We start from the raw sequence: 17,786 nt of genomic DNA, 5'->3' as shown, positions 1-17,786 counted from the left end.
GACAATCACTGGATTAAAAGCAGAAAATGCGGAGACATATTTATTTTAAACAATAGTTTGTCATTTGCTTAATTAAGCTTTTACTTGTTTGCATGACTATAAATGCATGCAGTGAAAAACAGAAAACCAACTAAGCTGTTTATGTGGGTAGCCTTACATGCAGGTTGAGATCGGATTTACCCCCACTTAATTCTAACAAAGTCAGGCATCTTGGGGGTGGAGAAGAAGTGTAAGTCCCTAGGTATAGTAAATCCTTCTGGCAGTCATTCTTTTTACTGATATTCAAAGAAGTGTCATCTGGCAAAAAGTTGACTCCAGTGCAAGATTACCAGAAGCATCCTTGTCGACACCTGTCATTTTTCATACCAACACAATAACTCAACAACTTGAAAAAAAATGCTGCAACAGCATTCTATTGGCTAGTACAACATAAGGCACAGTACTACAAAGATTAACGCTAAAGCATTTCAGCTACACAACCACATTTTTAAATTCATGGCTGTAACAGTGAGTATTGAACTAGTAATAATGAGAATAACTCTGCATAAAATGCTGTATATCCACAAACTCCAAGCTGGAGTGCTTTGTAAGGATATTCCACATTAGAGGGATATAAACATCAAGGCTTTACACACTTCCTTAAATCTGATCAATATGGCTACTTGTTTCATTATTTTTAATCTCTCAGTTGATAGAAAGATGCAAATCAGGAAAAAAAAAATCCCAACAGCTACAGACAGCCCTTGGTTTCTTACATAGTTTCTTTAAGGACACTTTCAAGCAGATTTAGCACTTTTTTCAGAATTACTTCTACTGATATTTCATCAACTGTGTTCTAAATTGGAGCAAAGCATCAAGGCAGAAACAGCAGATAGTGTGCAAATGTTACCAATTTGATGGAAACCCTAAGACAAACAGCTAAATAAAACAAAATTAAAATAGGATTTCTTGATAGAAAGCAATGACTGACAGAGTGGCACAGTTTGTAGCACTGTAACCTTACAGTAAGAGATCTTAGGTTCAGTTCCCAGCTGGGGTGCCTTCCATGTGAAGTCTGCATGTCCTCTATGTGTTTACGTTGGTTTTCTCTGGGCCCTCTGATTTTCTCCAACTTTCCAAATGACTTTTAAACTGATGGGTGTGTTCATGTGTGTGACAGATACAGAAGAAAGGCTCCCACTCCCTTTACACAGTAAACTCTGTCTATGGGGGCAGCTCTTTGTGGGGTCACCATAGGACTTGGATGCGACTTGTAAGCATGGCTAGATGGAAAGTTTTTCTTGGGATACACATACCATTGTTAGGTCTGCACTACTGTCATATACTGTCATCTAACATTACCAGTATGATGTGTCTGAAGGGTTACACTTAAACATTGCAATTGTCACAGCTGAGACATATACTAGAGTAATGGAATCAAGATATTTTGAACTGGATGTGAACATTGAAAACCTGAAAAATTATAAGGCTGCGTTTGTCAGACTAAAGTACTGGTAACTAGATGTTTTTCTTATTTAATCAATGTTTTCAACATTCACCTTGTGATGACTGTGCCCTGGCCCAGCAATCAGGGAGCCTCAATCCTCAACACCAACACCAGGGAGGGTGTCTCATATAAGAGGAAAGGATAACAAATACACAAAGTAAAGTACAATTTCCCTTAAGTGCACACAGAGATCACAGTCAGTCTGGGGCTGGTTGGTTGCTCCCTTGCTCTCCAGGTTCCTAATAAGACTCCACACTGGCACAGCTATAGGGTCCAGATCTCAGCCTAGCTGGCAAGCTAACCTCCAGTATCCCCTGTGTCCCACCAGTGCTTTGTGGCCCTGCCCAGGTAGCAGATACATCACACACACTTTGAGATAATTATTTATACAACTTCACAGACACTCCTGGGAAAGGCTGACACAGATTCTCCAGCTGTGCCCCTTTACCCAGACTATACAGTAGTAATTTCTGCCACCATCAGCTAATACTTATCAGCTACCCAAAGGCCATTAAAAGGGTGTCCAATTATTACTGTGCAATATTAGTATCCAATTGGTAATATGACTATTCAGTCTAAGGATTATTAGAGTGGCTTATTACAATAAACTCTATAAATATGCAATGTACTCTAGAGCTTACTTATCTCTACACAAACCAGCCACAGGTAAAATGTTTTAAAAATATTTCATAATAAATAATTAAAAACACAAGACAATACTACTACACCACAGTGATATCTAAGAGTTCAGGGATCACACAGAAACTTAAAAAAATAGAGTAGGAAAGTTCTGATATAACAGAAAAACACCTGCCTAACTTTCTTCTAAGTTCCTAGCTATTACTACAAGAAAACATACTTCTAAGACACTACTTACATAAAACAACAGGCAGAGTGCTGATAAGTGGGATATCAAGATGAAAATGCTCACAGTCTCTCACTGAACAATAGTTTTTAAACTCACTAACAAACATCTTTGCTAGGCCCTCCCAAATTACATCATTTTGACACTTAGGGTTTCCCAGTATACACATTACATCATTTTGACACTTAGTCTGGAGTTCCCAGGCAAAAAAGCCACATTATGTAGCAGTCTAACACCTGCTCAGGAAACTACAACAATAAAAGATATTTCACATGTATACTCTAGCAATTATTCCTTAAGTTAAGACAATAGAAAGAAGTTGTTCAGCCAACTGCTTCGACACCACTATTTAGATAATTTTAACTTCAAAGAACATTTGAAATGTTTGGCTTAGTTTTCCTTACAGCAGATGGCAATGTTGCTACAATCTTGAAGTTCACATTTTACAGAAAATTCCAGGCCAATAGAAGTTTTGCGTAATATGCTTCTTTGTACATTTTAAGCCCATATGACCTGCAAAGGAAATATCAGATGGGTAGCCTCTAGGCACTACCAACTACTATAGTCTCTCACCTTCTAGCCCTCCCTCAGGGGTCCACTTTCTGTATAGTAACCCTTTGTCCCAGTATACAGATTTCCCCTTCCCTTTAGAATCAGGTGCCTCCCTAGCTACCTGCCTCAGGCCTTGCAATGTAGGGTCTGAGAGCTGAGCCTGTCTCAACTCTCTCCTTGTAACCCTACCCAGCTTCCCTTCCACAGGAATTCTGGCATCCTCTGACAGTGGTGCCTCACTGTCAGCCTGGGTACTATTATGCACCTCTACCTTTGCAGTTACTCTGTCCAAGGGACCATCAGTACCCACAAGCAGCTGTGGCTCACCTTCAGTCTCACTGCTACAGTGTAGCTTACTCCCTGAAGTAACCACCTCAGCAGTCCTGGCTGCAAGTATGCAGTCTATCTGGGTCTCCCCCAGGCTACCAGACCCACATGCTTGTCTCCTAGCCTCACTGCGTATAACTGCATAAGTAAATGGTACTGCCTCATCCAAATCTTTCCCTCTCAGGACATCTGCAGGATGGTAGTTCCATATCCCTGTTGTCTCAAGACAACCCACTATTAGCATTTTGTCTTTCCCACTTACTGGTTCCCTCACCTTTGGTTCCCCACCTTGCCTCTGTGGACATCTGTATGCCACATGGCCCCACTGGTTGCATTCAAAACATTTCACCCTAGGTCCTGGACGTGTACCTGGACTAGTGGCTTCCCCTGCTACTGGCGGATTCTGTTGGGGCAGTCTGTGCTGCCCACCATGGGTTCCTTTAGAACCATGAGCAGTACTGAGGGTCCCCTTCCTGTGCAGGGCTGCCCTGCTGGCCAGGTATAGGTCTCCCTTCTTCCCCAACTCATCTGAAGTAGCATATTGTCATCAGCTAACCAGATCCTCATGTCCTCAGGCAAAGTGCTAAGGGCTTGTTCCCTCACCAAAAAGTCTGCCAGCCCTTCAAAAGTGGTGACCTGACATCCACTCACCCAGCAATGAAAATAAGTGCTCAGTTCAGCAACATATTCACATACATTTTCATCTGCCTTGCGTCTATGCTCACAAAACCTTTTCCTATACATTTCAGGTGTTAGCTTAAAACATTCTAACAGACATTTTTTACAGCAGTATAATCAAAACAGACACAGTCAGGCATTTGTGATATACAAGTTACAGCTTTCACATGGAGTAAGGGGTCAGGAACCGTACCCAGAGCCTTTGGTCAACACTATACTGTTTGCATACCCTTTCAGACACGTGAATGAAACTATCAAAATTATTCCTCTCTTTAAATTGCGGAAGAAATTTACTGACCTAATGTGCTTCTGTGGTCCAGTTACTCCATTCCCCATTACCTCCATGACTCTTGCTAAGAGTCAGCATTTCCCTCTCATTCTTCCTCTGACGCTCCTTTTCTTCAGCTTCTATCTCCAAATGCCTGGCCTCCAACTCAAGTCTCTTTAGCTCCAGCTGGATTATTAAGTACACTACAGAAAGGTTGAGCTGTCCATTCTCAGAGGATATTGCATCTCCACTGCCAGTCTGATTGTCCTTCGCAGAAAGGTTGAGCTGTCCATTCTCCAAGGATATTGTATCTCCAATGCCAGTCTGATTGTCCTCCTGGATGCTGTTTTCTGATGCAGCTGTAACCAAGGCTGCAATCAGGTCTGCCTTAGTCAGGTTTCCATGCACCAGTCCCCTAGCCTGGAACATCTCCACCAGCTGGCTCCTTGTCAGCTTTCCATACTCCTCTGCTGACATGCTGCCTGCTCACCCTGACTAACTAAGCTAACAAAAGAAATAAAACAATTGTGATCTGAACTCTGAGTATACACTGAGTGGCTGATTTAGAGTACAAAACACCTTCAGAGATCACTGTACATAAGCTACAGGATTCACTCTACCCACACCATTGCAAACCACAAGTGAGGACATCTTATCCCAACCACTACAAACCACAAATGTGAGGATATCTTATCCCAACCACTGCCACCAGAAATGTGATGACTGTGCCCTGGCCCAGCAATCAAGGAGCCTCTATCCTTACCACTAACACCAGTGAGGGCATCTCGTATAAGAGGAAAGGATAACAAATACAAACAGTAAAGTACGATTTTCCTTAAGTGCACACAGAGATCACAGTCAGTCTCGGGCTGGTTGCGCCCTTGTGCTCCAGGTCTCCAATAAGACTCCCCACTGGCACAGCTATAGGGTCCAGATCTCAGCCTAGCTGGCAAACTAACCTCCAGTACCCTCTGTGTCCCACCAGTGCTTCATGTCCCTGCTCAGGTAGCTGACACACCACACACACTTTGAGATAAGTATTTATACAACTTCACAGTCACTCCTGGGAAAGGCTGACACAGATTCTCCAGCCATGCCCCTTTACCCAGACTATACGGCAGTAATTTGTGCCACCACCAGCTAATACTTATCAGCTACCCAAAGGCCCTTAAAAGGGTGTCCAATTATTACTGTGCAATATTAGTATCCAATTGGTAATGTGACTATTCAGTCTAAAGCTTATTAGTGTGGCCTATTACAATAAACTCTATAAATATGCAATGTACTCTAGAGCTTACTTATCTCTACACAAACCAGCCACAGGTAAAAGGTTTTAAAAATATTTAATAATAAATAATTAAAAACACAATATATTACTACACTACAGTGATATCTAAGAGTTCAGAGATCACACAGAAACTTACGATACAGTAGGAAAGTTCTGATATAACAGAAAAATACTTGTCTAACTTTCTTCTAAGTTCCTAGCTATTATTACAAGAAAACATACTTCTAAGACGCTACTTGCATAAGACAACAGACAGAGTGCTGATAAGTGGGATATCAAGATCAAAATGCTCACAGTCTCACACTGAACAACAGGTTTTAAACTCACTAACAAACATCTTTGCTAGGCCCTCCCAAATTACATCATTTTGACACTTAGGTTTACCAGTATACACATTACATCACTTTGACACTTAGTCTGGAGTTCCCAGGCAAAAAGGCTACATTATTTAGCAATTTAACACCTGCTCGGGAAACTACAACAATAAAAGACATTTCACATGTACACTCTAGCAATTATTACTTAAGTTAAGACAATAGAAAGAATGTGTTCAGCCAGCCGCTTCAGCACCACTATTTAGATATTTTTAACTTCAAAGAACATTTGAAATGCTTGGCTTAGTTTTTCTTACAGCAGATGGCAATGTTGCTACAATCCTGAAGTTCACATTTTACAGTGTTTTCTTTCACTTAAGAAACAAGCCTGTATTTTACATTTATATATACAAATTATAGAATTATGTATCAAATTCTATTTGAACAGGCTGACAGCCTTCGCCCATCTTCCCCCAATCTTCACACAACTCATGGACAAAATTAAAATCTCTGGCATTTATTTGAAAAATGACAGCTGTTTTATTTATGAGATGGTCTGAAGCACTGAAGTCTGAGTTTCCAGTCAAAATATACCAAAATAGCCTTGCAATTTTCAAAGATCAAAAGTGTAGTTTACCTGTCCCAAGTTTTCGTTTTCTACTCATCTGATTTGTAGCTTAATTTATTTGTTCAGTGTTTACAACTTGTTTCTGAGAGTAAGTGGAATATCCATAGGTAATGTGCAAGAAAAGCAGTTTTAAATGCTCTGTCATGTACATGTGTTTTACTGGAAAAAAATAAAATACTGCTAAAACATCCATATTTGTTGTGATGCCCCTACACTGGCCCAGTAATCAAGGAGCCTCAATCCTCATCACTGGCAACTGTGAGGGACGTATAAATTGGAAGGATTACAAGTACACACACAGTAAAGTACAATTTCCCTTAAGAGCTCACAGAGATTACAGTCAATCTGGGGGCAGGTTTCTCCAGATCCCTAATAAGACTCCCCACTGGCACAGCTATAGGCTTAAGATCTCAGCTGAGGGGTCAAGCCAAGACCTCCCACACCCTCTCTGTCCAATCAGTGCTTCATGTCCCTGTCCAAGTAGCTGACACACACACACTTTGAGATTTGATTTATATACAAACCCATACACTCATGGGAAGGCTGGCACAGGATTACAGGCTAAGCCCCCTTCTTCCCAGACTATAAGGTAGTTATCACTGCCACTAACCCCTCTCTATCAGCTACTTTAGGCCCTTAACAAAGAGTGCCCAATCCTACTGTGGAATACTACAATTAATCCAAATGGTAGTCTGATCAAGAGCAAGGCTATTGGAGTAGCCTTGGAAAGTGTCACCACATACATATGTAAGTACTCTAAGAGCTTAAATATGTCTCACAAATATCAGCCATGAAGACAGGTTTAAATACATTTAATAATAAATAATAAAAGAACAAGACAATACTCAAACAACACAGTAACTACAGAATTCGGAATCACAGGAAATATTAAAAAAAACATTGCAGGACAGTCTCAAATAAATACAGAAAACATCTAAACTAATCTTTACTATATTCCTAACTATCTTGAGATAATATGACTAAATCTTACTTACAGGCAAGTGTAGATGATGATGAGTGGATGTTTCCAGATCAAAGACAAAAGACAAAATGCCAAGTCTGAGACATTTCTTAAATTACTATCAAACATTACTGTTGGGTCAGCTTGGATGACAATACTCTGTCACCTGCCTTCAGTTCCCAGGCTAACAGAAACTTAAAATGTAACATTTCTGTGTGAAAAACACATATCTCTCAGATGTTTGCTCAGAACTGGAAGTTGTAAAATAAACACTTTTACATTTTAGACCTAGTAATTACTTCTCTCCAGGACAATACAAAAAACTTGTAGTTCTAGACACCCTGTTGCCTTGCTGCATTAAATAACTTGTATAGCACATCATAAAACACTTTTAATTTCAACTTATTTTCTTTAAGTTTTGCAAGTTAACTCTGTATGTTCCAGCTTCTACTACTAAAATATACATTTGTACAGATATATAGTTTATATACATTTTTGTTCTTGTCCAGTAGGGTACACTGTGGACACATCCTTGAAGCTCAGTACTGTACTAATCCTGTTCAACAGACACTTCTGCACCAGTAGTTTAATATACACATAATATATAGTTCTCTTATATCTGTAAGACAAGCATATTCATCATATTAATATTCGCAAATGACATATGAATATTTACAAAATTCTAGATAGATGGGCTGATAGCATTTCCTTTTGTCACATTTCTATATAAATCATATTAATATTTTCAAGTGACATCATTATTTACAAAATTCCAGATAGCTGTGCTGTCAGTATTTCCCTGGTGTCAAATTTCTCCCCTCCCCGAAAAGTCAAGCTAGTTTTTCAAGTGACCTCTGAGAAACATTTCTTGAGAGGGTTGACTATCTGAGGATATCTTACTCCATTCGTCTTGAGATTCCAGCTGCCTTGGCATTGCTAACCCAAGTACAGTGCTGCACTGTCCTATCATATGCCTGCAACCCTAGCCTCGACCATAGTAATTAAGGATTTGGCTGGCTGGTTCCCTGTAGCCATAGATCCCCCTCAGACCCCTCCTGCCTCCTATTGCCAATACTTAGCACAAGGTCCTCCCTGTCATGGTAAGGTTTCATCATGTTAACATGTTACAGTTTGTGCCCCTGCCTCCTGTCTAGCAGTTCTGCCATGTAGTTAATATCAGTGACCTTCCTTACTACCTTGTAGGGTTCTTCTCAAGCTGCCTGCAGCTTGTTGTGTCTGACAGGAATGTGAACCATTACCTGCTGCCTACAGCATACTCTCTAGCCTGAGCATTCATGGCATACCAGACCATTTTCTGCTGTTGGGCTTCTGCCAGGTTCTCCTGGGCCAAGCCCATGAGTTCCCTGAGCCTTGTCCTGAGGATTACGATATATGCCACAACAGACTCCTTGTGGCATTCACACTCAACCTCCTACTCATCTCAAATCAATCTAGAGGTCCTCTCATCCTATGCCCATAGAGCAACTCAAAGGGTGAAAAACTTGTAGATTCCTGAGCAACCGCTCTAAAAGCAAACAGATGGGGCAAATATTTGTCCCACCCCCTCTTAAACTGGTCTGCAAATCTCTGTAGCATTGTCTTGAGTGTAGAGTTTAACTTCTCAACAAGACCATTAGTCTGGGGGTGGTGTTTAGGTCCTTCACCCCAAAGTACTTCCACAGACAAGCCAGCAGGTCTGACATAAAACTGGAACCTCTGTCAGTCAGTATTTCTTTTTGGAAACCTACCCTGCTGAAAATCTCTAACAAAGCATTTTCCACCTTTTCTGCCTCAATGGAGAACAGAGCCATTGCCTCAGGATATCTTGTAGCATAATCTACTACCACTAGGACATACTTTTCCCTGTAGAACGTGGGGTACTCAGAGGCCTCAATATCCACAGCTACCCTCTGAAATGCCTCCTCAATCTCAGACAAAGGCATCAAAGGAGCTTTCACCTTGTTTCCTGCCTTGCCCACCTTTTGAACTGCTCACAGGTCCTGCAGTACCAAGCTACATCTCTGGATATCCCAGGCCAATAAAAGTTCTGCATAAAATGTCGCTTTTGTACGTTTTATGCCCATATGACCAGCAAAGGGAATATCATGGGCTATGGCTAGAAGTGCCAGATGGTAGGCTCTGGGCACTACCAACTGCTGTATACTCTCACCCTCTAGCACTCCCTCAGGGGTTCACTCTCTATACAGTAACCCTTTTCCCAGTATACAGATTCTCCCTTCCCTTGAGAATCAGGTGCCTCCACTAGCTACCTCCCTTAGGCCTTGTAATGTAAGGTCAGAGAGCTGATCCTGTCTCAACTCTCTCGTTGTAACCTTTCCCAGCTCCCCTTCCATAGAAAGTCTGGTATCCTCTGACAGCGATGCCTCACTGTCACCTTGAGTACTACTACTACTCACCTCTGCCCTTGCAGTCACTCTGCCCAAGGGAACATCAGTACCCATGAGCAGCTGTGGCTCACCTTCAGTCTCAATGCTACAGGGTAGCTCCCTCCCTGAAGTAACCACCTCACCAGTCATGGCTGCAAGTGTGTGGTCTGTCTGAGTCTCCTCCAGGCTACAAGACCCACATGCTTGTCTCCAATCCTGACTGCGGGCAACTGCATGTAGACACGGTACTGCATTATCAAAATCATTCCCTAACAGGACATCTGCAGGGATATCCTCAAACACACCTACTAGCTTGTTTCCTTTTCCACCCTCCCAGTCAAGGTGAACCCTAGCCAAAGGTATTCCAAATGGGGTCCATCTTAAAGCTCTGACTGGAGTAGAATGCCCAAGCAAGTAGTTCTCCTCTGTAACCATTGCAGGCTTCACAATGGTTAGGTCAGAGGCTGTGTCTATCTTAGCAATGGCCTCTTTCCCATTCACTAAGATCCTCTTGTGGTGGTTTGGTACCCTTGTTGTCTCAAGACAACCTGGGGTTGGGCATTTTGTCATTCCCACTTACTGGCTCTCCCACCTTTTGTTCCCCACATTGCCTCCATGGACATCTATATACTACATGGCCCCACTAGCTGCATTTAGAACATTTAACCCTTGGTCCTGGACGTGTACCTGGACTAGTGGCTTCCCCTGCTACTGGCAGACTCTGTTGGGCAGTTTGGGCTGCTCATCACGGGTTCCCTTAGACCCATGAGCCGCACTGGGTGTCCCTTTACTGTGCAGTGATGCCCTGCTTGCTAGGTATGGGTCTCCCTTCCTCCCCAACTCATGTGCAATAGTGCATTGTCTAGCAGATAACCAGATTTTCATGTCCTCAGGAAAAGTGCTAAGGGTTTGTTCCCTCATCAAAAGGTCTAACAGCCCTTAAAGTGTTGATGTGACACCTACTCACTCACATATGAAAATAAGTGCTTAGTTCAGCAACATATACACACACACTTCTGCCTTGTGTCTATGCCCACAAAACGTTTTCCTACAAGTTTCAGGTGTTAACTTAAAACATTCTAGCAGACAGTTTTTTACAACATTACAATTTAAACAGTATCAGACAGTTTAGGAATTACAGTTACAGCTTTACCATGGAGCAAGGGGGTCAGGAACCATACCCACAGCCCTTGGTCAACATTATACTGTTTACATACCCTCTCAAACATATTAATGAAACTATCAAAATTATCCCCCTCTGTAAATTGTGAAGGAAAATGCACTGACCTTTGTGTTGCTTTTAGGGTGTGGTAACTCCCTTCCACATTACCTCTATAACTCTGGGGAAGAGTTGGCATCTCCCCATCATGTTGCCTCTGCCTCTCATTCTCCTGAGCTTCCAGGCATCACAGTTTCTCATTTTCCTCAGCCTTCAGATATCTCAGTCTCTCTGCTGCTTCTATTCCCAAATGCTTGATCTCTAGCTCAAGCCTCTTCAACTCCAGATGGATTTTTAGGTCCTCTGTGGAAAGGTTGAGCTGTCCATTTTCTGAGAGTTGTACATCGGTAGCTATTCTGTGATGCAGCTGTGACTAAAGCTGCAATCATATCTGCTTTGGTCAGGGTGGTATGCACCAGTCCTTTAGCCTGGCACATCTCAGCCAACTGGCTCCTTGTCAGCTTGCTATACTCCTCTGCTGACATGCTTGCCTGGACTCCCTCACTAACTAAGCAAACAAAAAAAATAAAACAACTGTGATATGAAGTCTGAATGTTCAATGAGTGACTGATTAAGAGTACAAACACCTTCAGTGACCACTGTACACAAGCTACAGGAATTCAATATCCACACCACTACAAGCCAATTAATATGTGATGTGGCTAACTCACCACTGTCAACCAATTAATATGTGATGTGGATATCCCACCACTGCCACCAATTAATATGTGACGCCCCCGCAATGGCCCAGTAATCAAGGAGCCTCAATCCTCACCACTGGCAACAGTGAGGGACGTACACAATGGGAGGATTACAAGTACATACACAGTATAACTTCCCTTAATAGCACACAGAGATCACAGCCAGTCTGGGGGCTGGTTTCTCCCTCTTTCTCAACATCCCCAGAAAGACTCCCCACTAGCACAGTTATAGGGTTAAGATCTCAGCTGAGGGGTTAAGCCAAGCCCTTCAGCACCCTCTCTGTCCAACCAGTGCTTAGTGTCCCTGTCTAAGTAGTTGACACAGACACACTTTGAGATATGATTTATATACTAACACACAGACACTCCTGGGGAAGGCTGGCACAGGTTTACAAGCCAAGTCCCCTTACTATAAGGTAGTTATCACTGCCACCAACCCCTGTTTATCAGCTACATTTGACCCTTAAAAAAGGGTGCTCAATACTACTGTGGAATGTTACAATTAATCCAAAAGGTAGTCTGACCAAGAGCAAGGCTATTAGAGTGTCCTTGTAAAGTTTCACCAAATACATATTCAAGTACTGTAAGAGCTTAAATATATCTCACAAATATCAGCTACGATGAGAGGTTTAAATATATTTAATAATAAATGATAAAAAACAAGACAATACTCAAACAACACAGTAACTACATAGTTCAGAAGTCCATCTCTGAGAGAGTTCTTTAATTACTATCAAATATTACTGTTGGGTCAGTTTGGATGACATCACTCACTGTCACCTGCCTTCAGTTCCTAGGTTAACAGAAACTTAAAATGTAACATTTCAGTGTATATCTCTCAGATGTTTGCTCAGAACTGGAAGTCGTAAAACAAACACTTTTACATTTTAGACCTAATAATTACTTCTCTCCAGGACAATAGAAAAAACGTGTAGTTCTAGACATCCTGTCTCCTTGCTGCATTAACTAACTTTTACAGCACATTGTAAAACACTTTTAATTTCAACTTATTTGCTTTAAGTTTTGCATGTTAACTCTGGATGTTCTAGCTTCTACTACTAAAACATACATTTGTACATGTACATAGTTTATATATATTTCTGTTCTTGTCCAGTAGGGTACACTGTGGACACATCTTTGAAGCTCAGTACTGTACAAATCCTGTTCAACAGACACTTCTTCACCAGTAGTTTAATATACACATAACATATAGTTCTCTTACATTTGTAAGATAAGCATATTGATCATATTAATATTCACAAATGACATATGATTATTTACAAAATTCTAGATAGCTGTGCAGACAGTATTTCCTTTTGTCACAATTCTATATAAATCATATTAATATTTTCAAGTGACATAATTATTTACAAAATTCCAGATAGCTAGACTGGCGGTATTTCCCAGGTGTCATATATGTATGTACATTTGTGTGTGTGTGTGTGCGTGTGTGTGTGTGTGTATACATACAAAATATTAAAAAGTGCAAGATAGGTGTCCAAAATTGCCATTCTGTACACAAGGGGAGGTTTGAAGCTGAAGTTTCAGCTTCTAATAGACAAACTGGTCCTTCTGTTGTTGTTTCCAGTTCACTTAAGGCCTTGGGAGAGGCTAAGTCTAAGTTACATGTTTTTTTAAATCAAAAGTTTAATTTTTCAGGAGGCAACTGGGGCGAAAGTCACAGTGAGCCGAAAAGGAAACAAGATAAGAACTATACATCCATCAGAGACATGAGTTTTGGGTTTGAGAAAAAACTTTACAAACTCAAGACTTTGCAGATGGAAATGTTTTATTTAAATGAATGTATTAAATTGAAAGTGGTTCCTCAGGGACTATGTGTTTTTAAATTTCCCTTTGGGTTATACTACAACATGGATATGGTGCAAGATTTCACTAACCTGTTTGATAAATGGGGTATTGAATTGCTTAACAAAGTGTTGTTTTTTCAGGAACAAATGAAGGTTAAATTACTTAAAGAAGTGGAAATACTTAACAAGGACATTTTGGAAGATTTACTATTTCCTCAGCATGAGGAATTGTATTCCAAAGTCCTTGAGAGGGTTGAAAAAAAGTGTAACACACAATTTCAGAAAAAGAAAAGGAAACTTAATAGGGATGTTCAGCAATATAAATCCAATACAGTATACCCCACAGACATGCTTTTTATTGATAGTTATGGTCATGAAAATGTGCCAGGGAGTTTCAATTTTCAAAGAGGTGGAGGTTTTTCAGATGGTTATTCAGAGGTTACTGGGAATACCACTCCCTTTCAGCAAGCATTTAATAAAGGTTTTCATGTAGAACAGGATTTTCCCACCCTAAGACGCTCGGAAAGAATAGCGAACAGACAACTAGGAGTCCCAACAATATTACAATTACGATTACCCTGCCCGCAGGGGTTCATACCACAAGGGAAGAGGCAGGGGCAGGTATAAAATGGGAATTCCTTCCATTCTGATATCATCTGTACCTCTAAAGGATTTAATATTTACAACTATACAGACAGAGTTATTTCTGAAGAATATTCTCACTTTTTTCTAAAAGGTTTAAATTTGTTCCTGCTAAGACACCAGATATAGCGGAAGTATTACTTGATATTCACCTGTTTACTAGGAAAATTAATTTTCGATTGCTGTTTCCAAAAAACAATATTGGTAATACTGAGCATAAATCTATGGCCTTGAGAAAAAACAGTGTGTTCAACCCTCCCTTGCACCCTTTGGTTGCTAGTTTTGAGAATGTGGTTAAACAAGAGTTGTACCAACTTTGGGTTAATAACAAGAAGTACTACTTTAATTTGACTTCTAAAGAGAAAGAACTACTTTTTTCTTTAAAACATGACAGAAGTATCTGCATAATGACCCCAGACAAGGGAGGGGGGTTGTAATCTTCAACAGTGAAGACTATAAAAATCTTATTCAAGGTATTTTGTTTCAGGAGGAAAGCTATTTGCAGGTATCCAAAAATCAGATTAATATTTCCTACCGGTGTATTGATGGGTTTTTGGAAGAATATTTACTAGAACAAAGGATCAGTCAGGAAGTTTACTCTTTTCTATTAAATAATTTTCCCAAGGTACCAAGTATATCTGGCATCCCTACGATCCACAAAGATGTTTTGTCACCCCCATTTAGGCCTATTGTGGCAGCAGGGGGGTCTAAAACACAAAATTTGGCAGTCTTTGTGGATCAGATGGTTAAGCATGTAGTTGAGAGTATGCCACATCTTGTGAAAGATTCTTGGGACTTTCTGGGACAGATTAAGCAAGATTTATAGAATCCTGATCTGATTTAATTGACAATAGATGTACAAGATTTATTCTCCTGTATTCCTAGAGAGGAAGGTTTGCATTATTTTGAAAAAATGCTGTTTTATCATTCTAGTTTATCTCCAGAGCGTGTACAGCTTGTTTGTGAAATTATGGCCTTGATTTTAGATAACAACTATATTTTTTTTGAAGGGCAATATTTCCAACAAACCAAAGGAGTTGCTATGGGGCAACTTGTGCCCCCGTTTATGAAAACCTTGTTTTATTAGGGTGGGAGAAAGAGTTTATTTTTGAAAGTAGGTTTCATTTGGATATTTTGTTTTACAGCAGGTACCTGGATGATATTTTTATTTTATGGAAGGGTACCAAGGAAAGTATTGCTGGTTTTGTTGAATATCTAAATGGCACTACCCATTATTTGAAATTTACCTATGAGTGTAATGAGAAAGAAATTCACTATCTTGACACCACCATCATTAAAGATGTGTGTTGTTTTAGATCCAAGTTGTATAGAAAGAAAACTTTTTGTAATTCCTACCTCCCTTTCCAAAGTCACCACCCACTATACCAGAAAAAAAAGTATTGTCAAGGGACAGGCAATCAGAATGTCTAGAATGACTTCCCATCTTGAGGACGTCATTAAGAAATTCAGTGACCTGAGGAACATGTTTCTGGAGAGAGATTATCCACTAGAATTTGTAGAGGGTATTTTACAAGAGGTTTTGAGAGAGTGGGGTTCTAAATATGAACCTCTACTAGGTAGAGGTCTTTCTAAAACCAGAAATTGTGAAACAACAGAGAGTTCTACCCATAACTTCTCCCAGGCATGTGTGGTGCAATATAGTACACATTATAATGACATCAGAAATATACTTTGTAAGAAATGGAACATTTTTAGGGGTGACCCTAATATTTTACAAACAGTGGGTGAACAGCCTATTTTTTGTACTAAAGTGGGCCGCAACTTGAAACTTACCTTGGAGGGTAACATAAACAATAGTAGTGAAAAAATGAATGAATTCACCAAAGCCTGTGGTTGTTGTACACAGTGTAGATATATACTATCGGCTGCCAGTTTGAAACTTGATAATATCAACCAGGACACAGTGTTTTTCAAAAAACGGTAATTGTCAGACTAGTTTATCTGGCAAAGTGTAATTCCTGCCCGGGGTTTTATGTTGGGAAAACTGAGAGGGATCTCGGGTCCAGGATATTTGAACACTTATATGACATTAAGAATTCAAAAGAAGCCAATGCCTTGTTTAGGCATAGTAAAATATGTGCTAATTTCTCTGGATTTAAGTTTGGGATATTAGATACCATTGAAATAAACCCCAGGGGTGGCAACTGGAAAAACACTTTAAACAAGAGGGAACTGATGTGGCAGCTTCGTTTGGCAGCTAATCTGTGTCCAGGATTAAATGATTTTATATCTATCTTGCCTGCTTTAAAAGAAAGCATGGAAAGGGTTTAATTTTATATAATTTCTTTACAGAAATGTATTGTATTGTATTGTTAGTGTTTATAGTGCCTTTAAGGTATTAATTTATTCAAGAGATCTTTTGTTTGACTGGTGGGATTCCTCACCTATCCTGTGACAGTGTAATATATTTAAATCCACATGACTGTTTGTATATTGTTCTGAGGAAGTAAATTTTACTTTGATGAAAGCGCTTGACCTGAAAAATAAACTTGTGTCTACTAGTCCTACTAGTAAATTTGTGGTTTGTGGTTTTTTGTCCCAAATTATATGCAAGCGAAAACTTTAGATGACTACCATTATCTTGACTTGCTTTTCAACATATTTGTGTTGTAAGTTTATTCACAAACATATCTAATGAACACTCAAACTTTGCTAAATAGAAGGTTACATGGCATGAACATTAGTCTTCTTCTTGGATTCAAGAGAACAGGAAAGAAAACACCTACAGGATTTAAAAAAATATATTTATTACTGCATCTGTCTTTTGTTTTTCATTTTATATTGCATCCTCTATGCTTTTCTCAATATTTTGTAAACTGCTTAATTACAAGCATGTAAAAGTTGAGATGACAGCTGTAGCTTTCACAAGGTCAAGTAAAATGCTGTGTAGATAATTTTAGATTGTGACAGTGTGTGTGTGTGTATATATATATATATATATATATATATATATATATATATATGTATGTATATATATATATGTATGTATATATATATATATATATATATATATATATACATACATACTTTGTAAAATTTACTCGTTGCATGGTTTTGAGCTAGTGCAATGTTAATGCTCAAATGCGGCTAGGAATGTAACTTCATAAAGCAACTGAAAGTTAATTTTCAGAATTGAACTGATGCATAACCCTGTACAACATAAGTGGGAGTGCCCATGAAATAGCATGCTGAGAATCTAAGTCCAGAATGTTTCAAAATGCTTATATTACACTCTAAATGTTTAGAGAACAAATATTGTAAAGGATAAGCCAAGAGAAACACATTAAAATATGCCTGCAGGTGTGGAAGGGTGAAATTTTTTGATGTTCTAGACAACATTCATTTACACTTTATTGGCTGGGTTAGTCCTGTGATGATGTGAGGTGCTGACAGCTATGCCAGGAGAAGTAGAGCAGTGGATGTATAACATATGCCTGCACAGCCAGCTGAAATTTTCTAAACAATTATATGTTATTTTAATATCAAACTGATTTGTGCTGATGCTTGTGTTGAAAATGGAGTTATAAAGTTGCTTGTGTTAAAAATGTACCGAGAGTTGGTCTTCTCAAGAAATAAAACAGAAAATTAAATTACTAGGCCTAGGCCATAAAGATGTTATCTCATAGTTATGAATGAAGCCA

General features: G+C 39.6%; 1 protein-coding gene across 1 annotated transcript in view; it reads right to left on the bottom strand.

Moving 5' to 3' along the window:
• LOC122813522 (carboxyl-terminal PDZ ligand of neuronal nitric oxide synthase protein-like) overlaps positions 1 to 17,786 on the bottom strand; it is a 2,813,298-nt gene that overhangs the window by 2,298,136 nt on the left and 497,376 nt on the right. The gene's annotated exons all lie outside the window — the stretch shown is intronic.

The sequence above is a fragment of the Protopterus annectens genome, chromosome 10.part0, assembly GCF_019279795.1.
Source record: "Protopterus annectens isolate FY-2018-M chromosome 10.part0, PAN1.0, whole genome shotgun sequence".
NCBI classification, from domain to species: Eukaryota; Metazoa; Chordata; order Ceratodontiformes; family Protopteridae; genus Protopterus; species Protopterus annectens.
This window is presented reverse-complemented; position numbering and strand designations above follow the sequence as displayed.